We start from the raw sequence: 27115 nt of genomic DNA on the forward strand, positions 1-27115 counted from the left end.
AGATGGCATGACAAAAGGATACAAAAGCGTGAGTTTAATGTAGGTGATTATGTTTTGCTATACAACTTTCGTTTAAGATTTTTTGCAGGAAAGCTCCTCTCTAAATGGGAAGGTCCTTACGTTATCGAGGAGGTCTATCGTTCCGGTGCCATAAAAATCAACAACTTCGAAGGCACAAATCCGAAGGTGGTGAACGGTCAAAGAATCAAACATTATATCTCAGGTAATCCCATAAATGTTGAAACTAATGTCATTGAAACCGTAACCCCGGAGGAATACATAAGGGACACTTTCCAGAACGTTTCAGACGCCGAAAAGGAATAGGTATGTGGTACGGTAAGTAAACCGACTCCAAAACAGTTCTAATAGCAGTTTTTTTCCGTTTTGGAATATTTAAGAAAATAGGAAAATAAGAAGTAGTCCGGGAAGGACACGAGGCATCCATGAGGGTGGAGGGCGCGCCCCCCTGCCTCGTGGGCACCTCGTGTGCTCTCCGGACTCTGTTTTCTTGCACGATACTTCTTTTGGTCGGTAAAAATTCATTATATAAACTCCCGAAGGTTTTAACCCTCGTATCACGCAAATATCTCCTGCTTTTGTTTTGAGTTGTTTTCTGCCAGAGTTGTCAAGGCCAGGCATGATGTCGTCCCCCTCCTCCAACAATGAGGGCGACGATGCTTGGCTAATGAAGATAGAGCTGAAGAGAGAAGAACCCGGGGAGATCAACAAGAATGATAGGATCAAGAAGGCCATGGAGGATCAAGCTCCGGCAGCAGAAGAAGAAGACATCCTTCAACCTCATTACAATCGTCTTACCCCTACTGAAATTGAAGCTTTCAAGATGATTGAAATAGTTCGGGTGCAGAATAAGTATCTAACTCGTGAAAATATTCTGTTGCAAGAGCATATCACCACACTCAAGGGCATTATTCATAAGTTGGAGCACCTCCTACGCTCGATGTTGGACGACAAGCCTACGTCATCAACAACCCCTTCATCCTCACCTCCGAGGAAGGAGACATAAACACATGGGTATGGGCACTCACCTTGGCAACTGCCAAGCTTGAGGAGGTGCCCCGGCATCGTATCACCATCACACTTCTATCTTTGCCGTTTTTCTTAGTTCGATCCTTTTTGGTAATATCTTGATCTAGTAGAATAAAGTTTTAGTATGATTTAGTTTTGAGTTTTGCTTTATGATCTTTCTATGTAATCGAGTCCGTGAGCTATCTATCTATATCTATTTATATCTATATCTATCTATCTATCTATACTTCTATATCTATATACTTATACTAATTCTGGACTTCCAAGAAATTCCCACGTTAATCAAAGAAAATCAATAAATATAAACTGTCGATCACGTGGGACCGTATTATAATGGCTTAGATTAAAGAAAGAGCATTATCAATTCAACCAGAAAAAACGGTGATGTACACGTGAAAGAAAAAGAGTTCTCTCCCTTAAAAATAGAGGCCTCTTATGTATACGTGAAAGAAAATGAGTCCTTCGCCAACAAGACGTAACAACTTTAAAGACTACTATTGTCTATACGGGAGAGAAAGAGTCCTTGGCCAACAAAACATAACAACTTTAGAGATTTCACTCGATCAGATCTGCCCGTCCTATCCCACCACACAAGTTCTATCTCTTCATGAAAGCCAAGACCCCATCGCTTCAATCCAGATTAAGAGCTCCGTTTTCTCTCAGTTGGTACGTGTGATCTGCAATTCAGCCATCATTGTTCTTCTATCCTCTTATGTATAGTGCGTCACATAGGGTTGTCCCAATGGGCGAACTTTGTTGCCGATCATCAGGCCGTTCTTTTGCCAAGCCATACGGACATCAGGAACAACCAATGAGGGATAGAATGTGTACCTTAGACTGAAGGAAAATATGCCTTTTCCGTGGATCTGTGGTCATAAATCGTTTAGATAGAACTGGGACGTGATGTGTCCCTGGCATTGGAGTTCAAATCATTGCTTTTATTTTTGTGGCTTTTATAGCACTGGAGCCACCCTGAAAAGAGGAAAAGGTGTGGCATGTTGAGATGATGGCTTCATCCATTTAAATTTAATAGTTCTGTTGTGGATTTTGTTTGAACATGGAACTAAGTGGTGTTCATGTTTTCGATTGCAGGTATTAACCAGGTACAAATTTCATGCAGTTTTGTGAGGGTTCGTCGTCCAGCTAATTGTGCCAAGAACGATCGTCTCAAGTACTATAGTTGCTGAGTTTGCTCGATTAACACATCAATCTGGTGGTCTTTGTCTCTTTGACAACTTGTGCAGCATAAGGCATATTATCAAGCATTTTTGTTATATCAATTGTTATCCAGTACTTTCAATCTGTTGTCCAGTTTTTTGGTCTCTTTGTTGTCTTCTCCATAAGGAAATCTCGCACGTCCTTTTGATATAAATTATTAAATTTATTCAGATTCACTCTTGCCAGTATATATGCATGGTTTTTGGGATAAAAAATCAACCAGTTATCTATGTTTGGGCGTTCACTGGACTAACTAGCATCGATCAGTCAACGCCTGCAGCAGCATCTTGCGTACACAAGTCAAGACTAAATGCCAATGTCCCGCTGTAGGTACATAAAGACACATAGTTAGTAGTTTTATGTTAGGCAATTCCAGCCATATGGAGATGCGTTAGCCTTCATCACAGCTGTGCTGAGGTTGTTCAAGCCGTCCATTTATTTTCTCTTATTGGCTCTCTTGATTGCCACTGTACCCTTCAATTGGGACTGCACCCATATGTGCTGCAAATCCACGTCTTTCCAATGTCTCCTTAATTTCTCTCCGCCCCTTTCAGCATGTATGGATGATGGTGCACACAAAAGTGTTGCTTGCGCTATGTCGTGGCCAATGATAAATACACAACATGGTGAGGATCGATGCTTGATGAGGTACGTGTTCCTATTTAATTGTAGATGTGAAAATTAATATTTTGTGTTTTCGTAATTCTGCTTTGTCTCTGAATTAGATGAAGAATAGAATGAATAAATTCTCTGATTTGGGCTGGTGTTTGAAAAATGCTTGCCTATGATTATCAGTAGTTGTACAAGGCCAATGCTCACCCACTAATGTATTTTTCTAATTATAATTTGTATTATGGGCTGCTGCAGAAAATTGTGATGTGAATGACTGAACCATGTTACAGTTCTCCCTATAACCAAGCAAGTAAGCAACCAAAAGCAATTTATATAGAAGGAAAATCTACGGCACTAATACCAAGCAAACATGGAAATAAATTTCTCACGTACGTCCATCATCGATATTCTCCGTAAGGAAATCTTACACGCCATTTTGATATAAAATTTTAAGTATATATGCATGGTTTGTTGGACAAAATGTCAACCAGTGAGCTATGGTTGGACGTTGTTGGAGTCACCAGTGTCGATCAATCAAAGCCTGCAGCTGCGTCGTGCGTAAACAAGTCAAGATCAAGGCCAATGTGTCCAACTGTAGGTACGTAAAGACAAGCAAGTAGCAGTTCAACATTAGGCAATTCTAAGTATATGGAGGTGTGTTAGCCTTAATCAGGGCAGTGCTGATGTTGTTCAAGCCGTCAGTATATTTTCGCTTATTGGCCCTCTTAATTACCAACGCAATCTTCAATTGAGACAGCACGCATATGTGCTACAAATCCATGTCTTTGCAATGTCTCCTTTGTTTCTCTCCTCCCGGTCCCTTTTAGCATGTATGGGTGATGCCGCACACAAAATTGTTGCTTGCACTATTTCATGGGCAAGCATGAATACACAATGTGGTGAGGATAGATGCTTGATGAGTTATGTGTTTGTATTTAATGTTAAACATCAATATTCTGTGCTTTAGTAATTCTGCATTGTCTCTAAACTAGATGAAAAGTAGAATGAATAATTTCTCTAATTTGACCTGGTCATTGAAAAATGCTTGCCTATGATTATCTGTAGTTGTACAAGGCCAATGCTCACCCACTAAAAAAAATGTAACTATACTTTGTATCATGGGCTGCTGCAGGAAATCATAATGGGAGTGACCAAACCCGTGTTACAGTTCTCGCTATAACCAAGCAACCAAGAGCAATTTATATAAAGGAAAATCAGGGGCACTCATCTCGACCCAACATGGAATTAAATTTGTCACATACTTCCATCGTCGATGTTGTACATATATACTATCTATGCTCCCAATTTAAAGTTTACTGTACAGAAATATGTGATTCAAGTGCATCTTATACAAATAGCTTCATGTATAAGGATCTTTGCTATGGTGTTCAACATAATCTCTAGAAATTTTGGCATTCCTGAAATTCCAAATGTGTTAAGTTTTGTTTGTTTAATTCCAACTTAGTTGTGTATCATCTTTTTAACCTATACGGCGACACCCCCATGATGTATCATTTCTTAATTTCTTATCTGACTTGAATAAGGAAAGTCCTTTCTTTAACAAATGATTTTCCTTACCCAATTAATTTGAAGGATATTCTGAAGTGTCAACCTTATGAAGTGTATGAGAATATTCTTATTTTTTCTACTTGGTTAAGTTTACAAGGGAAACAGTCTTTATTTATTAAGTAAAAAAAGATTTCCTAAGCTTGCCATATGAGTAGGTCTATAAGCATGTAGGCAATAGTTAGGCGAATTCGCATAATACTGAAATGAAACAAATAATAATATCTAACTTCTTTCCGCATATTTAAGAACTTATATCATGTTATCTCAGCACAAACTAGTAATGGCTGTCATCAATGATTAATTTGGTTGCATTGAACAAACTCATTTTCGGAAAACCACTCTCCTACTAAGCATATGTTTCAAATCCTCTAGGTTTGAGTAGACGAGTCATCATATGTGGATATATAAAAACATTGTTACACGATAATAATATATACTTGAACGCAATATTAATTAACTAGCCCATGCGATGCACGGGTTGACGAATAGTATTTACTAATAGAAAGCACCATACAAGCCTCCACGTTAATCCTCAAAAACTACTTTAAAATAACCATTAGATTATAATTATGCGTCTAGGATTAAACGAGATGGAAAATACTACAACCTCACGTAAAAGCCCCAAGAGTACAGACAGGTTACAACGTCCATGAGTCTTTTTTGGGGAAATACAACGTCCAGAAATAAGGAGCCACCTCACGCTAAAGGCCAGAAAGTCCTAATATGTTACAACATCCAGGATTAAGAAAAACAGCACCCAAGAGTCCAGACGTGTTAAAATAGGAGAAACGCCTGGGTTCTTTTAAACGAACGAAAGGAAACGTCTAGGTTGTAAAAAGAGATGAATGAAAACAAACTAAGGTTTTTCTTTCCAGAAACATACCAGGTGCATGCATGGAGCTAATAGAAAAATAAATATCATGGCTCAGTGTCACATACGCACGTTGTCCTCTTTGCTAAAAATCTGCGTACAATATTTCAATGTGTGGTGCATATATCTAGGTACGTGAACTATTTTTTTTTCACACAGAAATTGCCATGCACACAACCACAAGGAAAAAATAAACCCCGTCGATAAATCACCCACACAAATATACTTCCAAATTTGTTTGGGACAACACATAGATTACTGAAAATGGAAAAGGAATAGTGTCAATGTTTTTACAAAATCTATGTCATGAATATCAAAATAAAAAAAAATCCTAGATTATATTAACAAAAATGAAATTTGCTAAACTGTGCAAGCGCATAAGAAAACCATTCTGTAAGATTTCTTTATGCAACTGACTAAATTTGCTAAAATGGAATATGTTAACCACAGGTATGCATATCGAACCATTGGGTAAATATGCAAATAGTAACCGGTACAGAGAAAAATCATAGATAATATATGTACAATAATGTTAACAAGAAAACATATCCTCATATATATTTATTAATTGCTAAAATAAGAACCGTTAAAATATATGTATGGTGTCACCAATTTTGTATTAATTTGAAATAGTAATATATTAGCTTAAATATTTTGTATTTCTATTTTCTACAAGACTTTAGACAAAACAATACTTACAAAACTCAATGAATAACATATAGTTTTTCGTGTAGTAGCGAGTGCAATATTAAAAATTGCTAGCCCGTGCAGTAGCACAGGTTGACGACTAGTATATAATAAAGATTAGTTTTGAGTCGAGGGCTTGGTTATCTTGCTATGATCTTGAGGGAATAAAAGAAAGAGTAAAAAGAATTAAAGAGATCGTATTGATCTTATGGAGAGTAATGACTTCACATATAAAGAGTATGATGAATAAAAGTTGTTGAGAGTTGACAAACATAGTTTTGGTCATCGTTGCAACTAATAGGAAGTAATAAAGAAAGAGAGGTTTTCACATATAAATATACTATCTTGGACTTCTTTTATGATTGTGAGCACTCATTAAAATATGACATGCTAAAAAGTTGATGTTGGACAAGAAAGACAACGTAATGGGTTATGTTTTCTTATATCCGAAATAAAGTATATTGTCATGGATCATCCAACATGTTGAGCTTGCCTTTCCCCCTCATGCTAGCCAAATTCTCTGCAACAAGTAGAGATACTACTTGTGCTTCCGAATATCCTTAAACTCAGTTTTGCCATGAGAGTCCACCATATCTACCTATGGATTGAGTAAGATCCTTCAAGTAAGTTGTCATTGTTGCAAGCAATAAAAATTGCTCTCTAAATATATATGATCTATTAGTGTGGAGAAAATAAGCTCTATACGATCTTGTGATGTGGAAGCAATAAAAGCGACGGACTGCATAATAAAGGTCCATATCACAAGTGGCAATATAAAGCGACGCTCTTTTGCATTAAGATTTCGTGCATCCGACCATAAAAACATATGACAACCTCTGTTTCCCTCTGCGAAGGGCCTATCTTTTATTTGTGTCTTATACTTTATACAAGAGTCATGGTGATATTCACCTTTCCTTTTTACATTTTATCCATTGGCAAGCACTATGTGTTGGAAAGATCCTGATATATATAACCAATTGGATGTAAGTTATCATAAACTATTATTGTTGACATTACCCTTGAGGTAAAAGGTTGGGAGGCAACACTATAAGCCCCTATCTTTCTCTGTGTCCGACTAAAACTCTATACCCATAAGTATTGCGTGAGTGTTAGCATTTGTGAAAGACTAAATGATAGTTGAGTATGTGGACTTGCTGAAAAGCTCTTATATTGACTCTTTCCGATGTTATGATAAATTGCAATTGCTTCATTGACCAAGATCATAGTTTGTTAGTTTTCAATGAAGTTTCCGATTCATACTTGACATAGTGAATAGATTGTTGACGGTGTCCTGGACTAGGGGGTACTCACCACGTCGTCTCCCGGCCAATGGGTCGGGCCGAGGACCCCCGTGGCAGTTCACTATTGGGCCAGTTCGGACAGCCCATGCCGCACACAAGGGAGATCCCACAAGACTTGACGCCCAAGACGAGGACTCTTTTAAACCCTAGGCCTCTGGTGTGTTATATAAACCGGGGCCAGGCTAGTCAATAGACATCTAATATTCATTAGAACAATCTCGTGGTAGATACATGTACTCTGTACTACACCCATATCAATACAATCAAAAACAGGATGTAGGGTATTATCTCTTCGAGAGAGCCCGAACCTGGTTAAAATCATGTGTCTATGTTACCATCGCTCCAAGACGCCTAACTTAGGACCCATACTACGGGATATGCCGGATATAGAACCGACATTGGTGCTTTCATTGAGAGCCTGCTGGGTGATCGTCACGGGTCGATGGATTATCTGGTGATATTTTTTCAGTTAAATCCATATGAAATAAAGCAATTTCTTCGTGAAGTGTTTCTACTGTCTTGCTATATTGTTTACAGATCGGTTTCGGTCTCGCTGGCGGCGGTGATTTTTCCGCACGATCTAACCACAGTAGAGGGGCCGAGGTGTCCGCGGATCAGGTTCAACTTTGCGCGTATAGACAATCAAGAGATCTGCGCGGCGGCAGCAGGAGGCCTCGCAGCCGAACTCCCAGCACAACGCATGTCCAGGCTGCTCCATTAGGGCTGAACCCGTACGTTGACAACAACTGGTGGACCCGCTGTAAAAAGAAAACAGTCGAACCTGCGGTATTCCAGCCAGCGCTAGTACTACCCGTACAGAACGATGCACCAGGGCCAACAAGAGTTCAGATTGCTGACAAAACACAGCGATACCTGATCCTTTTTGTCTTTTCTTTACTATTTAAGTCAGGGCTACCACATCACGTTGAGGTGAGGGTAGAATCATCCTAAAAAAAGTGTTAGCTATCGTGGAGACCAAGTGGTGTTGCTTCACGCAAAGCACCAAAACGTCGGGGAGAGCTCAAAGTTAATGGAAACTAGCGGTGGTGCTAGTTTGTTCATCTCCAGCCTTATGAGCTCGGATTTCTACGCCTCACTCCTCCGAACTGAAACATCAGGTTATATTTTTCCAATTGCCTGTATTATATAAATTTTCACACCGAATATTGTTCTGCTGGTTTGCACGATTTTTTCTGTGCAGACCTTTAAGCGACCGGTCTAAAATCCGGTCCGTCAACGTGGTGGTCCGGCCAGCTCCGATCCGAACAGTTTCTGCCGAGCCGGTTTAAACAGATGCATCCGAGAACAAAGTTTATCTATCCGGATATTGCCGCAAAGACATTGTTGCTCCCCTAACAGCCGCGCTGGTCCGCTGCCCCATCATCATGGTAGACCGACAACCACGGCACCCGACATCTCCGCACAACAAGTTTGGATCACGCCGTGCCAACGGTGTTGCCACTGTGCACGCCCCTGTGTCGACATCTCTGCACAGCCACTCCGCCTGGTCGACCTCGGTGCTCAGGCCATTTCTATTTAGTTATTTACTTTGCTTAAGTTAATTAAGTAGAAGATTTTTTTTAAAGGTATATTATTATTACCATTACATGTTATCCCTTTTGTCCCGCACTATTTTATGTGCACAGGTGAACCAACTTCGGCTGGTCTGTCTCACCATCTCGGCAAACTAACATCGTCGTTCCTCCAACAGGCCATATTTCTTTTATTACTCACTTTGCGTAAATTATTGATTATACAACGAATTATTATTATTATTATCTCCGGCTTGCACTATTTTCTGTGCACAGGTAAATGATTCGGGCCGGGCAGCACTGTCACCTCGGCTGGACCGGGGGCTTTGCCATCTCTTCATCATCACTTCATTAACCCACGCCGGGGACTTCGGCGTCACACTGCCGGCCTGCTACGTCGCCTCGGTCGGACTAGGGGTTCCACCTCGCCACATTGGCCGTGCTATATCACCACTTCGAAGTGCCGAGCTCTTTGCTTCGCCACCTCGGGACCGGCTTGGGGGCTGGGACCTCGATCCTGAGGATCATGCACTACAGGAGGACCGGTCGATGGCGATCCAGATCGGTGGCACCATACAGGGAAGATTCCATCTATCTTTCTTATTATTTATTATTTACCATTTAATTATAAAGGTTGAACGAGGCTGCACTTTTGGCTAGTCCATCCACCTTATGTGCACTTTTTAGTTGTTTCGTCCTCTAGTTTAATTAAAAAAAGGGGCGATCTGTCTGGCAACCCATCCGAGGAGACTGCGCAGAGGCCATTCCACGTGAGGATGGGATTCGGTACTGGTGCCACTCGTCAACATCCAACCGCGGTATGTTGTACCGCCTTTAGTGCGGATTTCGAGGTCCGCTTGATCTTCATGCAAACACGGTGCCAATCACTCACTTCGGATTTTAATGTCCTCTCGCTACCCTACGAATCAGGTTGTATTTCTCCTAATTACACATGTTGTATACTACTTTCAGCAGAATTTTCTTTTTCTTTGTTGCTGGTTTGCATGGTTTTCTCCGTGCAGATTTATTGCGGCTGGTTACATTTCGGTCCGCTGTCAATTTCGACTGCGTCACGCGGTCACCTTGCCGACCTACTCCGCCAGCTCGGCTAGACTGGGGGCTTCGCCTTACCACATCGGCCGAGCTGTGTCACTTCTCCGAAGTGCGGAACTCCTTGCTCGGACACCTCGGACACCTCGGGCTGGGACCTCGGCCATGCCGAGGACTGTGAACCTTGTCGGATCTGTCAGAGATAAATGGGCGTCTTCGTCCCGCCACAAGACCGAATCGCGTCATCAACACCGAGCACATTAACCAGCTAAGTCGCTTTCATGCTAAAAAAACTTTCAGTTTTAAATTTTGTTCGGTTCGACCAAGCATTATACTTTTTTTGGCAAAAAGTTCTTTTGTGAAAAACTTCCTTGTCAAAACTTTGTTTGTGGCACACAAATTCAAATACCCCGTTTACTTGGGGCTTCCTTTATGAAGCCTTTCCTCTTGCATATGATTATACTTGTATGGCTTCGTTCCTTGTTTGTGTATTACGCCACAATATGCACCATGTTGACTTAAGTGTTTCGCAAGCTGGGTTGCCTTGCTCCTGTGTTTACCCATACGTTCCCGATTGTTCGGCTAGGGAGTAAAGGGAGCACCTCTGCGATTGTCACGATCGAGTCATCCGAGCTCGGACCTCAGACTGGGTGAAGCCGAAAGCTAGCGCTCTTATTGTTTTCAATCATGGTCGGCACACAACGGAACTCATGAGTACAAAAAATCTATTGCACAAGTCTCATAATAACAATGAGCAACCGAAGAGAGGTATCGGTGGGGTGACTATTTTCTTCGAAGATGCTTCTTACACTTCATCAGTAATATAGCATAAGTTCCCTGAGCGCGCTTTGTCTGTACAGCCTTATGGCCTGATTGCCTGGTTATCGGAAACACCGTCGATATTCTCGACAGGAGGAGTACATACCACTTTTCGGCCCTTGACCAAAGAGGAAGAAGCCGACGGTCGGTTAAGACGCGTTTAAAGTACGGGTGAACATAGATATGATATAAGTACTTCGGTACATACAATCATTATACATAAAATTCTTTTACCCAAATCACTTGGGGGGCTCTTAAATTTATATGAGTCATTTTATAATAAATATTTTTTTCCTAGTTGTTGCAAAGTCTTTTTCTACCACTCCTTTCTCGACTCGAGTGCATGGTCAACAGCCGAATTGCCTGGTTTCTCTCTAAAGCCGCTCGCGCTTAGCTCGTTAAACTGGCTTGAGAAACACTCCGCCTTCGGGATAGGGAGGTTGAAGCCGAAAGCTGACCCACTTGATGTCTAGAGATCGGATGTGTCATGTTAAAGCATGATGGAAGCACAATTTTAAGACCAATTTCGCATTGGCACAAAAAAACTTGATTCAATTGAGACGTAAAGTTTTCACATAAGTTTTTTGGTCTTTTGAGCATAGAACATCTTTAACCTATTTTATGTTTTCCTTTCAGGAAGCTGGACATCCTCTTGGTTGAGGTGTTCGGCATGATGGTCTTGCTTGGAAACTCTTTTCCGAACTACAGTTCGGCGTTGTCAAAACATACACGACGATTGAAGCTGGTTCCCGAGGAGATAAGATCCTAGGGTCGGCCATGTTGCCCAACCCGAGTCTCGAGGGCTACTGCATTTACAATTCAATGCAAAAAAATTAAGTGCAATAAAGTTTCCGGGGAGATTACGATCCTCGGTTTGGTCGGCCACACCCAACCTGAGTCTCGAAGTCTGTGCACATCGCTTTTGTGTTCTGAAGTATGTTGCCGAGCTAGGATTTGATCCTCAGGCCGATTTTGCAAATTGACCTGAGTCTCAGGGGCTACTGGGATCAGCGGTCTTATGTCATCCATCAGGTGCATCTCGGGTTTTAGACCGATACACACCTTCAGGGCTACTGACTATACATCTCGGCAGAGAATAAATCGCACACTTCGGAAGCAGACTGGCATAGAACTCGGATGTGAGTGGCTGGCTTCACCGAGGATGTTTTCGGCATTAAGCTCGGTTGAACTCCTCCAAACTTTTCATGACCAAGGTAGTCTATGACAGCTCAGATGCCGAACAGCATTGGACTTCGGTTATAAAAATACAGCCCGGATACAGTTCGGCATTGGTGCTCGACTGCAAAAGATACCTCGGAAGCAGTCCGGCATAAAGTGGTCGGCTGCATAGAGGGCCTCTCCGACATTAGGCTCGGTTCTACCCTTTTAACTTTCAAGACCGAGGTAATCTATGACACTTCGAATACATTCCGGCGTTAGAGCTTGGATACATTCCGGCGTTGGAGCTCGGAAGCGGTCCGGCGTTGGTGCTCGGCTGCAAAAGATATCTCGAATGCAGTCCGGCGTTGGAGCTTGGACGCAAGAGGACACCGCCGCACGGGAATAACTTCAAACCCGAGGTGTGGCGTAAAAAATAACAAGGCATTTCTAAATGCCGAAAACTTGAAGGGGCTCCTTGGATACCCAACGTGTAGACTCTTCGGATTCACTTCGGCGATCCTCAAGATCGAAGATGGAAAGATTTGTTTTACCAGTTTTCAAGACCGGCGACCGAAGATGAAGAACAGTTTGGAAGAATTGAGGAGCGTCCCCAACTTGAAGACCGGTTCAGGGGGCTACTGACGGTGTCCTGGACTAGGGGGTACTCACCACGTCGTCTCCCGACCAGTGGGTCGGGCCGAGGACCCCCATGGCAGTTCACTATTGGGCCAGTTCGGACAGCCCATGCCGCACACAAGGGAGATCCCACAAGACTTGGCGCCCAAGACGAGGACTCTTTTAAACCCTAGGCCTCTGGTGTGTTATATAAACCGGGGCCAGGCTAGTCAATAGACATCTAATATTCATTAGAACAATCTCGTGGTAGATACATGTACTCTGTACTACACCCATACCAATACAATCAAAAGCAGGATGTAGGGTATTATCTCTTCGAGAGAGCCCGGACATGGATAAAATCCTGTGTCCATGTTACCATCGCTCCAAGACGCCTAGCTTAGGACCCCTACTACGGGATATGCCGGATATAGAACCGACAATTGTTACTTTAGCATAAGAAATAATATGACAATATATATGTTGTTGTTATAAGAATAATCATGATGCCCTCATGTCCATATTTTATTTTATCGACACCTCTATCTCTAAACATGTGGACATATTTTTCGATATCGGCTTCCGCTTGAGGACAAGTGAGGTCTAAGCTTGGGGGAGTTGATACGTCCATTTTGCATCATGCTTTTATTTCAATATTTATTGTATTATGGGCTGTTATTACACATTATGTCACAATTCTTATGCCTTTTCTCTCTTATTTTACAAGGTTTGCACGAACAGGGAGAATGCTGGAATTCTGTCACGACCGGATTTTCGGGATATTAATTCTCCAGAAAATAGCCGTTGTGCTCACCAGCCCCAGGATTACTGTTAGCTAGTGAGACACCAACTTGATACAAGAAAATCCAAGCAAGTACAAAAAAATGTGTAGTACAAGACCATTGTGGCCTAGGAGTACAACATTTGGTTTACTAGTGGTTGATGGCGGAAGCGGTTGTGGTTCATCTGCGTTTATGGGACTCCATTTCCCACAAGAACAGCTGACCAGGATAACTCCTATCTTCGCGAGGCTGCGAAAGTCAACGCGTAGGTTCCGAGGTTGTCACCGCGATGCTTATCTCCAAGCAAGGAATCTGGTCAAGACAATAGCCAGGGACAAGCCAGTGAGTACGTTTGAATGTACTCGCAAACATTAAGAACACGGGTATAATATATCAAGGGAAAACATGTTTCGAAAATATTCTATGATCATAACGTCAGTCACGAGATAAACAAAATGTTCATGATGCACGCATGCGGGTAAAAATAACCAAAATAAAATACTGGGTGCCAAACGAGGGTCTGAATGACTCCTCGAGAGGAAACTGCAAGAATAATAATACTGGTGCCAAACGAGGGTCTGAATGACTCCTCGAGAGGAAACTGCAAGAATAATAATGCCGCAGTCGGGCGTCGGGGCGACACCACATAAAGGGCTTATAACAGAAAATAAAAGACAGTGCGTGCCACTGTCGGGCGTCTAGGCGACACCACATAAAGGGCTTATAAACAATAAATAAATAACCAGCATGCCGCAGTCGGGCGTCTGAGCGACACCACATAAAGGGCTTATAAAGATTAATCACAGTGAATATCCAGGAGGTAGAACCGTCCCAGGGATATTCAATAATTCAAATAAAGTAGATGGTTAGTCCACCAATATAATGATCATAATCCATACATGTCACAGTTCATAATCAAGGTTCTGGGTTAACAGTTTTTCCTCCGAAGACCGACACTAAGACCGACACTTGACCTATCCCAGACTGTAGTCCTTAACCATGGACACGGCTATTCGAATAGATGTGTAATCTCTGCAGAGGGTGTACTCTTTACCCACGGGTAACGGATTTCTTTAGTCCATCGGGACTAATTCCATCTACGGTCTTTTGATTGAAAACACGCCTGACCTGCACACACCAGCTTAACTTACCGATGTCTGGAATCACCCACAACACCTGTCAAGCCAAACTCTAAGTGGGGAGGCTACAACCTCGACGTAGCATGGGATCAAATTTCTATACGCGCGCTCTAAGGGGTGGCCCCCCTCTCGGTCCCAACCGGAAACACCCATGCCCCCGGACCGAATGACAGGCTTTAATCCGTGGCCACGGGACCCTCATTCACGGCCTCTCTGTACGGTGTGTGCTAGGACGGGGTTGACAACTTACTGAACCGTACCCTACCTCAGGCAGGGACAAGTGGTAGTACCAGGCAAGTATGGGGGTTACTAGACAAGACTCGATCTAAGGCCGACTCAGGAGGTTTAAGTGTTCCCTGCATGATTAGCACAACAAAAGTATTTCCATTAACAGGTAGACTTATCACTCGTCAAGCCTCACCATGCCATACCGGACACACTCGTCCCGACGAGGTACTAGGGACAAGCCCGTGTCTACCCAAGACCACGACTTTCCCGGCTTCCTTCCGGTATGCAAGGGGAGCTTACGAGGATGAATACCATTACCAACATCTCCATTTATCACAACAAAGAAAACTCCACTATGCACTCATGCATATGATCTTTTGTCGTCACATAAAAATAATGTATGCTCCAAGTCAAAAGGTGCTGTAACCATATCAAAACACCACACAAAATATTATGCCAGAGTTCAGAAATGCTTGCCTTCAAGTGTATGCATGTGGGGGTGCACTTTTGAAGGTTGCCTTATCTCCAAAAATCCTATTTTGAGAAATATACAAACAACACACATTTCAACAATAGTACAAAAAGTTGCCTCAAATATTTTTAAAAAAAATCTTAAAATAAACTAGAGGAAATTTGAGAGAGGTAGGAAAAAGAATCAACTCATTTGGAGTTTTATTTTAAAAGTTATAGCCAGTCAAACATCAGTCAAAGTTCTGTTTTAATAAAATCAGAAAAAGGAAACGCTGCGGGGAAAATACGCTTTCAAAGCAGAGGTGACGCACTCCGGTCTTTGCGCTTTCACTTAAACAGAGAGTGGCAGCGCGGGTCACTGACAGTGGGTCCAGAGGGCCCACTGGTCAGGTTTGACCGTTTTCCCTTGCCTTCCCTTCTCTCTGCCCGAACGGCGCGGGGCTCCGGCGATCGCCGGCGGCGAACGGCGGCTCCCCACGGGGTCCCGAGGGCGGGGATGGATCCGCATGACCGAGGCGGTCCTCTTGGTGGGCGCTAGGCAGGTGGGGACGGAGGAGGTCACCGGCGGCGAGCTCCGCGGCGGAGGGGGCTACGGTGGTGAAGTGATAACTGGGCTCCGGTGATCCTTGGCCGAAGCTGAGGCGCTAGGCAGCTCCGCACGACTACGGGGGAGTTCTTGGTGGCGTTGGGTTGGCGGGGGAAGGCCTAGCTGCGATGCAATGCACTGGATTGCGGCGGCGACCGAACTTGCCGGAGGCGGGGAAGAAAGGGCTTTCCCGTCGATTGCTGGCTGTGGGAGGGTTATGGGGGTGGCCTGGGGTTGCTTGAGTGATCGGTTGAGCTCGGGGTCCCTTTAAATAGGCGCTCGAGGCTGGCTCCCGCGGTGGCCGAGGATAAGATCGCCGGCGACCACTTTTCTGTAGTTGCAGGGCATCGTGGCGGCGACGAAAGCGTGCCGACGAGCGGGAGGATAAGCACGGCCTGCGCTCTGGGGCAGCTGGCGTGCGCTGGCGGTTTGGGCGGCGCCGTCCGCGGCAGAATCCGCTGCTGACGCCGGCGTGCTGCCAAGGGGGCTCTGCGGCGGCACTGTAGGGTGCCAGGGAGAGCTTGGAGGGTACTGGAGAGAGGGCAAGTGCCTGGCGCGGTTCGGCAGGCGAGCAGGGCCAAAGACGGGACGCGTCGGGGTGGCTGTGCGGCGCGGCGACTCAGTGCGCGCGCGTGCAAAACGTGCGCACTGGGCGCGCCCAGAGCACGCACGGTAGGTGTTTGACGAAAAGCCAGCGCGCTCTAGAGAGCTTGGGTGAGGCTGGCAGCTAACAGGCCAGGGTTAGGGACAGCTAGGATGCTAGTGGACATGCTGGATAGTTCAGGGGTTCAAGTCCACAATGCAAACCAGAGGACATGCCAAAAATTGTTCCTGCACACAGGGTGCTCGACAGAATGCCATGGTCAGCTAGGCAACTCTTGGGGTGTCCAAACTCTCCAGATCCTAGTCTCTTTAGGAGCTCAAGAAGGTGGCAAGGTCAGCTTGGCAAAAACAGAAAGTTGATAGTGCAAGTTTTTGAGAAAACCAGTTTTGGGCAGGAACTAAAGGCTATCATTGCATGCACCAAAAATATGCCAATGGGTCCAATCTCCTGGACCTAAGAGTTTGGTAGGGAGGACTATAGGTAAGAAAAAGCTCAAAGGTATTAGAGCAAAATAAAAATGGGGTTGCAGTACAAATCACCAAAGTGGACCAGAATGGAAATGAAGATGATTCACTCAAGTTTTTCAAGGAACATCACTGGGTTTTTGCATGAAGATGAATTGTAAGCATCCACTGACACCTCCAAACACTTGGAAGAATTTTTAGAAGAAAACTTAAATAGGTTGTAGTGCAAAATACCTACTGGACCAGATTTGAAAAATTGATGTGAAGCTCAAAATCTCCAATGACCAAAAGATGTTTTTGCATAAAAGTGATGGGGAAAACTCACATGACATCCCCAAATTTTGGTGAAATTTTTAAAAGCATTTATCAAATGGTTGCAGTGCAAAAAGGGGCTCCAAATTTATGAAAGATCATTTTAAAAGAATAAAGCTCATGAAAAATAATTATGCAAATAAATCCACTGATAAAGGATTGATTTTATAAAGAGGTCACACAAGTCCAATAATGCTCTTTGAAGGTTTTCCCCACTTGAAGTAAAAATCTACAATAACAAGAGGGTAAATCTTGACAGATGGAAAAGTTTTATTTCCTGGCCAAATTTTAATAAATAAAAATAAGGTCAAAATTTTGGGGTGTCACAAATTCTTATGCTGGAATTCTGAGCTGGAAAAGGAGCAAATATTATAGACCTATTTTGCACAACTCCAAAAGTCCTGAAACTCCACGGAAGTCAGTTTTGGAATATATTAAAAATATTGGGCGAAGAAAGCACCAGAGGGGGGCCACAACCTGTCCATGAGGGTGGGGGGCGCGCCCTACCCCCCTGGGCGCGCCCCCTGCCTCGTGGGCCCCCTGGCAGGCCTCCGGTGCCCATCTTTTGCTATATGAAGTCTTTCGCCCTGGAAAAAATCAGAAGGAAGCTTTCGGGACGAAACGCCGCCGTCTCGAGGCGGAACCTTGGCGGAATCAATCTTGGGCTCCGGCGGAGATGTTCTGCTGGGGAAACATCCCTGCGGGAGGGGGAAATCATCACCAACATCATCACCATTGATCCTCTCATCGGGAGGGGGTCAATCTCCATCAACATCTCCACCAGCACCATGTCCTCTCAAACCCTAGTTCATCTCTTGTATCCAATCTTTGCCTCAAAACCTCAGATTGGTACCTGTGGGTTGCTAGTAGTGTTGATTACTCCTTGTAGTTGATGCTAGTTGGTTTATTCGGTGGAAGATCATATGTTCAGATCCTTTATGCACATTAATACCCCTCTGATTATGAACATGAATATGATTTGTGAGTAGTTAGGTTTGTTGCTGAGGACATGGGAGAAGTCTTGCTATAAGTAGTCATGTGAATTTGGTATTCGTTCGATATTTTGATGAGATGTATGTTGTCTTTCCTCTAGTGGTGTTATGTGAACGTCGACTACATGACACTTCACCATTATTTGGGCCTAGGGGAAGGCATTGGGAAGTAATAAGTAGATGATGGGTTGCTAGAGTGACAGAAGCTTAAACCCTAGTTTAAGCGTTGCTTCGTAAGGGGCTGATTTGGATCCATATGTTTCATGCTATGGTTAGTTTTACCTTAATACTTCTTTTGTAGTTGCGGATGCTTGCAAGAGGGGTTAATCATAAGTGGGATGCTTGTTCAAGGAAGGGCAGTACCCAAGCACCGGTCCACCCACATATTAAATTATTAAAGTAACAAACGCGAATCATATGAGCGTGATGAAAACTAGCTTGACGATAATTCCCATGTATCCCCGGGAGCATTTTCCTTTATATAAGAGTTTGTCCAGGCTTGTCCTTTTCTACAAAAAGGATTGGGCCACCTTGCTGCACCTTATTTACTTTTATTACTTGTTACCCGTTACAAATTACCTTACCACAAAGCTATCTGTTACCGATAATTTCAGTGCTTGCAGAGAATACCCTACTGAAAACCGCTTGTCATTTCCTTCTGCTCCTCGTTGGGTTCGACACTCTTACTTATCGAAAGGACTACGATAGATCCCCTATACTTGTGGGTCATTAGCGGGTGGCGGTAGTGAGCCCACCATACCTTCCCTAACCACCACCCCTAATGTCGTCGGGCTAATCAGTGGATGGCCCTCGAGTTGTTTCTGGGTAGAGGCGGCATCTGGAGGCATCTCCTACGACGATGGCATGAAGAGATACTTTTTCCATTCCACCTTAGGACGTTTTGGCTCCGGAAAATTAGGCGCATCAAGTCATCATCTCCACACTCATAGCTTGAGTCATAGTCCTGAGCCATCAATCCTCCATCGTCATAGGCGGTATTGATATACTTGAGAGGGTCATCATCATCCTCCTCCATGAAATCATCATCATTTGCTTCTTCGACGGGGGCGACGTCATCTGGCACTAATGGAGGCTCTCCCTCGCGTTGTCCGCTATCACCCGCCATGACAGGTGTAGGTAATTTAGTAGGTGGGGTGGTGTTCATACCCTCTTGAGAAGTTGTCGTTGGTGTGATACCGGGCGCCTCGACATGAAGAAGAGTCTTCAGCCAAGGCAAGAACCAGCTCTTGCATGCACCAATCCATTTAGGGGTCTCCTCGTCATCGACTGGTACCGGAGGAGGCAAATCCTCGAAGCCCGCTAAGATACTGGCCATGTTAAGCTTGAAGACGCCATGGGGCATCTCTCGGTTGTGGAACATGCGGTCCTTTGGCTTCACAATCGTTGCCTTTCCCACAGCCATCTTCTGGCCCTTAATGTCGAACAATAGGGTGCATGGGGTATCATCGGCCTACGAAGACATGTCTGCGACGCCAAACATCCTAAAGGCAACTGAAACGAAAGACTATAGACATGCCGGTGAAAAGGGGTATGACGCGTAATTACCGTGAGGGCATCGAGCTCAGCCATAGACGAAGCCCCGCCGAGCATGCCAAAGATGGAGGTCGGGCTACTATGAACAGGAGCGAGATCTTTTGCGGTTGCTTGAGCAGGTGCTGGTGGTGTGATGTTCACCGAATTGCTCCCGACGTAGTTGGGAAGGGGAAAGTCCGCTGGCCCTTTATCTGGATTGCTCTTCGACCAATCGATAATTGCCGAAATCAAGCTGGTAATATTGAGGATTGGAAGTTAGCCGTGACACCAACCGCCGCTTCATTGACCGCTGCATTGACCACCCCGAGCAACTCTTCTTTGGTCTCAGCTTTGGTCTTATTGAATGCAATCGCGACCTTCTTGTCGATGGTCTGCTGAGTAAGCAACCGTCTCTTCCTTCTTTCCTCTGGCTGCTCGGGGTAGCACGTCTTCCACGAGTCGCCATCTCCGACGCCGTGCACACGTCATAGGATGGCGGTTTGTCCTTCGGGACCTTTTTCAGTATGTTCAGGGCCCGGTTGAATGGGGTGTCCCACTTGGACCTCGCCGACGACTATGATGACTCGGCGCTTTCGGCTGCCTTTTGGTGCCGCTCTTTCTGCAAAAGGAACGTGGATGTTTTACTAATGTGACAAAACTTGTAGTCGAATTGATTGGAAGTTAATATAATAAGGTGGTAATATAACGATTACCAGAAGTCTCATGAACTCCCTCGCGTTCGGGTCCGTGTAAAAGATCTTATTGACACGGTCCCACTTGTACCGGTCCCTGATCCAGTCACGCTCCAGTGGGTCGGTGAACTCCGCCAAGGAGCATGTGCTCCATATGTGGTATCTTCTTTAACTTCTCGTCGTTGATGTTGGTGGTTTCCCTGAGGATGCGTCCTCGTTGATTGCCCTAGCACGACTGCGCTTCCTCCGGCGCCGTTGGCTCTAATTTCTTGGGGTGCATCTCCGTGACCACAATTTGTCTGATGCCGAGCTCATTTGGTCTTCATGTCCTCCTCTGCTACGGTACTTTACCAGCTACGACAGCATCATTGCCGGTCTCGGGGGTGGTGCCGGTGCCGGTGCCGGTGTCGGCGTCGGTGTCGGGGTTGGTGCCACTGCCACCACCATGCACTTGCAACTGGTGTTCGTTCAGGTAATCAAAATAATGATTTGCTGCCTCGACGGAGTCTTCTTCGAGGTGACCAGAACCCCCGGCTTTGGCGTGGCTAGACATGTTTCCTATATATTCAACAATTGTAAATAAAAGATATAATGAAGAGAAAAAAGGGTCGAGGCCTATATTTGGTCGGAATGATGATTCATTCCCCTTTCGGCAAATCCCGAGCACTCCATATGTCCTAGTTTCAAGCACAAATCATGGAAATTTTTGGCATGACCTTTGCTAAAAAGTGGACATATGGAGTGCCTGAAATTTGCCAGAACGGAAATGAATCAACATTCCGGCAAAACGTAGGCCACTCGGATATTCTTCGACATTCAACCAGCATTGGAAAATCATATAACATCAATGACATATATCATTTGCAAAATATATCATTCAAGCAAGTACATAGAGTGAAATGACCTCACTAGACATTGCAAAATAGTCGTCTTTTCAAAAACCAAAAACCTTTGCAAAATGACCTCTCTCTCTCTCTCTCCGCTACTGCCCTAACCAGCTAAATTGCCCTATTATATATACCTACAAAAATTGCTAAATGCTCTCTCTCTGCTACTGCCCTAACCAACTAAATTGCCGTAAACTAATTTGCCACTTTTTTTTCCTAAATGATCTCTCTCTCTGCTACTGCCCTAAACAAAAATTTGCTACTGTTTTTTATTTATAGGTATTATATATACCCTAAACTAAATTGCCCTAAACAAATTTGCCAAATTGCCCTAAACTAATTTGCTACTGTTTGCTAAAAATGCCCTAGCTAAATGCTATTGTTTTATAGCTAAATGCTACTGTTTTTTTATAGTTAGATGCCCTAGCTAATTTCCTAGCTAAATGCCCTAGCTAAAAAAATTTCCCTAGCTAAATGCCATAGCTAATTTTCCCTAGCTAAATGCCCTAGCTAAATGCTACTGTTTTTTATATCTAAATGCCCTAGCTAATTTTCCTAGCTAAATGCCCTAGCTAATTTTTTGCCCTAGCTAGCTAAATTTGCTAAAAATGCCCTAGCTAACTACTCTCTGTTAACTCAAAAGTTTACTAATTTTGTTTAAAGCAGCAACAACATCACCTAATTGTTGCGGTTAAAGAAATTTCTATAACTTTTGACATATGAACCCTAGATTTTTTTTCCATTCTTTGATTGTTCATTTCTAAAAGGGAGGTGGCAGCAACAAAAGTAGCATCACATACTTGGAAGAAGCAACTCAAATGCAGCAGCAACAACAACATACAAACCTAGTTTCATTTCTAAAAAAAGAAAACCTAATTGACAGAGAGGGGGGGAGGTGGGGGGTCGGCCAGTACCTGAAGGGAGGCAAAAGGGGACGCTGGTGCAGACGAGGAGGTCGAATTGGCGGCGGCGCGGACGAGAAGGAGGTCGGAGCGGCGGGCCGGCGTCGAGGTCGGAACGGCGGGCCGGCATCGAGGTCAAGGGGCGGGCAGGGGCGATGGCCGGCGGGCAGCGGTAACGGCGGCGCATGACAACAGAGAGGAGGGGGAGAGGTGGGAGAGTGTGTGGGGGGGGGGGGATTGAGACTTGGAATTTTTTTGAGCCCGCGCGGTGGTTAACTCAAAATAGCAGTAGCGCTGGATTAGGATCCAGCGCTATAGCTAAGTTAGCTATAGCAGTAGATCCTAATCCAGCGCTACTGCTAACTTTTCCAATTTTTATTTTTTTTAATTCTAAAATACAAATAATAGTAGCGCTGGATCCTAATCCAGCGCTATAGCTAAGTTAGCTATAGCGTTGGTTCCCAATCCAGCACTACCGCTATCTTTTTTCTTTTTTCCTTTTCTAGTTTTTAGTTTTCTTTTCTTTTTATTATTCTCCTTTTCTTTTCTATTCTGTTTACTTTACTTTTTCTTTTGTATTGCTTGTTGGGAATCGTAGCATAATTTAAAATTTTCCTACGCTCACCAAGATGCATCTATGGAGTGTACTAGCAACGAGGGGAAGGGAGTGCATCTACATACCCTTGTAGATCGCGAGCGGAAGCGTTCCAATGAACGTGGATGACGGAGTCGTACTCGCCGTGATCCAAATCACCGATGACCGAGTGCCGAACGGACGGCACCTCCGCGTTCAACACACGTACGGTGCAGCGACGTCTCCTCCTTCTTGATCCAGCAAGGGGGAAGGAGAGGTTGATGGAGATCCAACAGCACGACGGCGTGGTGGTGGATGTAGCGGGTCTCCGGCAGGGCTTCGCCGAGCTTCTGAGAGAGGGAGAGAGGTGTTGCAGGGGAGGAGGGAGGCGCCCAAGGCTGTAGGTTGCTGCCCTCCCTCCCCCCCTTTATATAGGCCCCCTGGGGGGGCGCCGACCCAGGGAGATGGGATCTCCAAGGGGGGGCGGCGGCCAAAGGGGGGAAGGGGTTGCCTTGCCCCCCAAGGCAAGGGGGAAGCTCCCCCCTAGGGTTCCCAACCCTAGGCGCATGGGGGGAGGCCCAAGGGGGGCGCCCCAGCCCACTAAGGGCTGGTTCCCTTCCACTTTCAGCCCACGGGGCCCTCCGGGATAGGTGGCCCCACCCGATGGACCCCCGGGACCCTTCCGGTGGTCCCGGTACAATACCGGTAACCCCCGAAACTTTCCCGGTAGCCGAAACTTGACTTCCTATATATAATTCTTCACCTCCGGACCATTCCTGAACCTCTCGTGACGTCCGGGATCTCATCCGGGACTCCGAACAACTTTCGGGTTTCCGCATACATATATCTCTACAACCCTAGCGTCACCGAACCTTAAGTGTGTAGACCCTACGGGTTCGGGAGACATGCGGACATGACCGAGACGCCTCTCCGGTCAACAACCAACAGCGGGATCTAGATACCCGTGTTGGCTCCCACATGTTCCATGATGATCTCATCGGATGAGCCACGGTGTCGAGGATTCAATCAATCCCGTATACAATTCCCTTTGTCAATCGGTATGTTACTTGCCCGAGATTCGATCGTCGGTATCCCAATACCTTGTTCAATCTCGTTACCGGCAAGTCTCTTTACTCGTACCGCAATGCATGATCCCGTGACTAAGGCCTTAGTCACATTGAGCTCATTATGATGATGCATTACCGAGTGGGCCCAGAGATACCTCTCCGTCACACGGAGTGACAAATCCCAGTCTCGATCCGTGCCAACCCAACAGACACTTTCGGAGATACCCGTAGTGCACCTTTATAGTCACCCAGTTACGTTGTGACGTTTGGCACACCCAAAGCACTCCTACGGTATCCGGGAGTTGCACGATCTCATGGTCTAAGGAAAAGATACTTGACATTGGAAAAGCTCTAGCAAACGAAACTACACGATCTTTTATGCTATGCTTAGGATTGGGTCTTGTCCATCACATCATTCTCCTAATGATGTGATCCCGTTATCAATGACATCCAATGTCCATAGTCAGGAAACCATGACTATCTGTTGATCAACGAGCTAGTCAACTAGAGGCTTACTAGGGACACGTTGTGGTCTATGTATTCACACATGTATTACGATTTCCGGACAATACAATTATAGCATGAATAATAGACAATTATCATGAACAAAGAAATATAATAATAACCATTTATTATTGCCTCTAGGGCATATTTCCAACAGTCTCCCACTTGCACTAGAGTCAATAATATAGTTACATTGTGATGAATCGAACACCCATTGCGTCCTGGTGTTGATCATGTTTTGCCCTAGGGAGAGGTTTAGTCAACGGATCTGCTACATTCAGGTCCGTATGTACTTTACAAATATCTATGTCTCCATTTTGAACACTTTCACGAATGGAGTTGAAGCGACGCTTGATATGCCTGGTCTTCCTGTGAAACCTGGGCTCCTTCGCAAGGGTAATAGCTCCAGTGTTGTCACAGAAGAGAGTCATCGGGCCCGACGCATTGGGAATCACCCTAGGTCGGTAATGAACTCCTTCATCCAGACCGCTTCCTGCGCTGCCTCTGAGGCTGCCATGTACTCCGCTTCACATGTAGATCCCGCCACGACGCTTTGCTTGCAACTGCACCAGCTTACTGCTCCTCCATTCAAAATATACACGTATCCGGTTTGTGACTTCGAGTCATGCAGATATGTGTCGAAGCTAGCGTCGACGTAACCCTTTACGACGAGCTCTTCGTCACCTCCATAAACGAGAAACATATCCTTAGTCCTCTTCAGGTACTTCAGGATATTCTTGACCGCTGTCCAGTGTTCCATGTCGGGATTACTTTGGTACCTTCCTACCAAACTTACGGCAAGGTTTACATCAGGTCTGGTACACAGCATGGCATACATAATAGACCCTATGGCCGAGGCATAGGGGATGACACTCATCTTTTCTATATCTTCTGCCGTGGTCGGGCATTGAGCCGTGCTCAATTGCACACCTTGCAATACAGGCAAGAACCCCTTCTTGGACTGATCCATACTGAACTTCTTCAATATCTTGTCAAGGTATGTACTCTGTGAAAGACCAATGAGGCGTCTTGATCTTTCTCTATAGATCTTGATGCCTAATATATAAGCAGCTTCTCCAAGGTCCTTCATTGAAAAACACTTATTCAAATAGGCCTTTATCCTTTCCAAGAATTCTATATCATTTCCCATCAATAGTATGTCATCCACATATAATATGAGAAATGCTACAGAGCTCCCACTCACTTTCTTGTAAACACAGGCTTCTCCATAAGTCTGTGTAAACCCAAACGCTTTGATCATCTCATCAAAGCGAATGTTCCAACTCCGAGATGCTTCCACCAGCCCATAGATTGAGCGCTGGAGCTTGCATACTTTGTTAGCATTCTTAGGATCGACAAAACCTTCTGGCTGCATCATATACAACTCTTCCTTAAGGAAGCCATTAAGGAATGTCGTTTTGACGTCCATCTGCCATATCTCATAATCATAGTATGCGGCAATTGCTAACATGATTTGGACAGACTTCAGCTTCGCTACGGGTGAGAAAGTCTCATCGTAGTCAACCCCTTGAACTTGTCGATAACCCTTAGCGACAAGTCGAGCTTTGTAGATGGTCACATTACCATCTGCGTCCGTCTTCTTCTTAAAGATCCATTTGTTTTCTATGGCTCGCCGATCATCGGGCAAGTCAGTCAAAGTCCATACTTCGTTTTCATACATGGATCCTATCTCGGATTTCATGGCTTCTAGCCATTTGTCGGAATCCGGGCCCGCCATCGCTTCTTCATAGTTCGAAGGTTCACTGTTGTCTAACAACATGATTTCCAGGACAGGGTTGCCGTACCACTCTGGTGCGGAACGTGTCCTCGTGGACCTACGAAGTTCAGTCACTTGATCCGAAGCTTCATGATCATCATCATTAACTTCCTCCCCAGTCGGTGTAGGCACCACAGGAACATTTTCCCGCGCTGCGCTACTTTCCGGTTCGGAAGGGGTGACTATCACCTCATCAAGTTCCACTTTCCTCCCACTCAATTCTTTCGAGAGAAACTCCTTCTCAAGAAAGGACCCGTTCTTGGCAACGAAGATCTTGCCTTCGGATCTGAGGTAGAAGGTATACCCAATGGTTTCCTTAGGGTATCCTATGAAGACGCATTTTTTCGATTTGGGTTCGAGCTTTTCAGGTTGAAGTTTCTTGACATAAGCATCGCATCCCCAAACTTTTAGAAACGACAGCTTAGGTTTCTTCCCAAACCATAATTCATACGGTGTCGTCTCAACGGATTTCGACGGAGCCCTATTTAAAGTGAATGCGGCAGTCTCTAAAGCATAGCCCCAAAATGAGAGAGGTAAATCAGTAAGAGACATCATAGATCGCACCATATCCAATAGAGTGCGATTACGACGTTTGGACACACCATTTCTCTGAGGTGTTCCAGGCGGCGTGAGTTGTGAAACTATTCCACATTTCCTTAAGTGTGCACCAAAATCGTGACTTAAATATTCTCCACCACGATCTGATCGTAAGAATTTTATTCTCCTGTCACGTTGATTCTCAACCTCACTCTGAAATTCCTTGAACTTTTCAAAGGTTTCAGACTTGTGCTTCATTAGGTAGACATACCCATATCTACTTAAATCATCAATGAGAGTGAGAACATAACGATATCCTCCGCGAGCCTCAACACTCATTGGACCGCACACATCGGTATGTATGATTTCCAATAAGTTGGTTGCTCGCTCCATTGTTCCGGAGAACGGAGTCTTGGTCATCTTACCCATGAGGCATGGTTCGCACGTGTCAAATGATTCGTAATCAAGAGACTCCAAAAGTCCATCTGCATGGAGCTTCTTCATGCGCTTGACACCAATGTGACCAAGGCGGCAGTGCCACAAGTATGTGGGACTATCGTTATCAACTTTACATCTTTTGGT

The 27115-nt window shown here is 44.7% G+C and overlaps 1 long non-coding RNA gene across 1 annotated transcript; it reads left to right on the forward strand.

Annotated features, from left to right (window-relative positions):
- The first annotated feature begins 2144 nt into the window (after positions 1–2144).
- LOC120968356 (uncharacterized) lies at positions 2145–4327 on the forward strand. Its single transcript, XR_005762780.3, has 3 exons — positions 2145–2913; positions 3133–3475; positions 4010–4327. It is a non-coding gene; the product is annotated as an uncharacterized lncRNA (long non-coding RNA).
- Positions 4328–27115: the final 22788 nt, after the last annotated feature.

Source organism: Aegilops tauschii, chromosome 7 (genome assembly GCF_002575655.3).
Source record: "Aegilops tauschii subsp. strangulata cultivar AL8/78 chromosome 7, Aet v6.0, whole genome shotgun sequence".
Lineage (NCBI taxonomy): Eukaryota > Viridiplantae > Streptophyta > Magnoliopsida > Poales > Poaceae > Aegilops > Aegilops tauschii.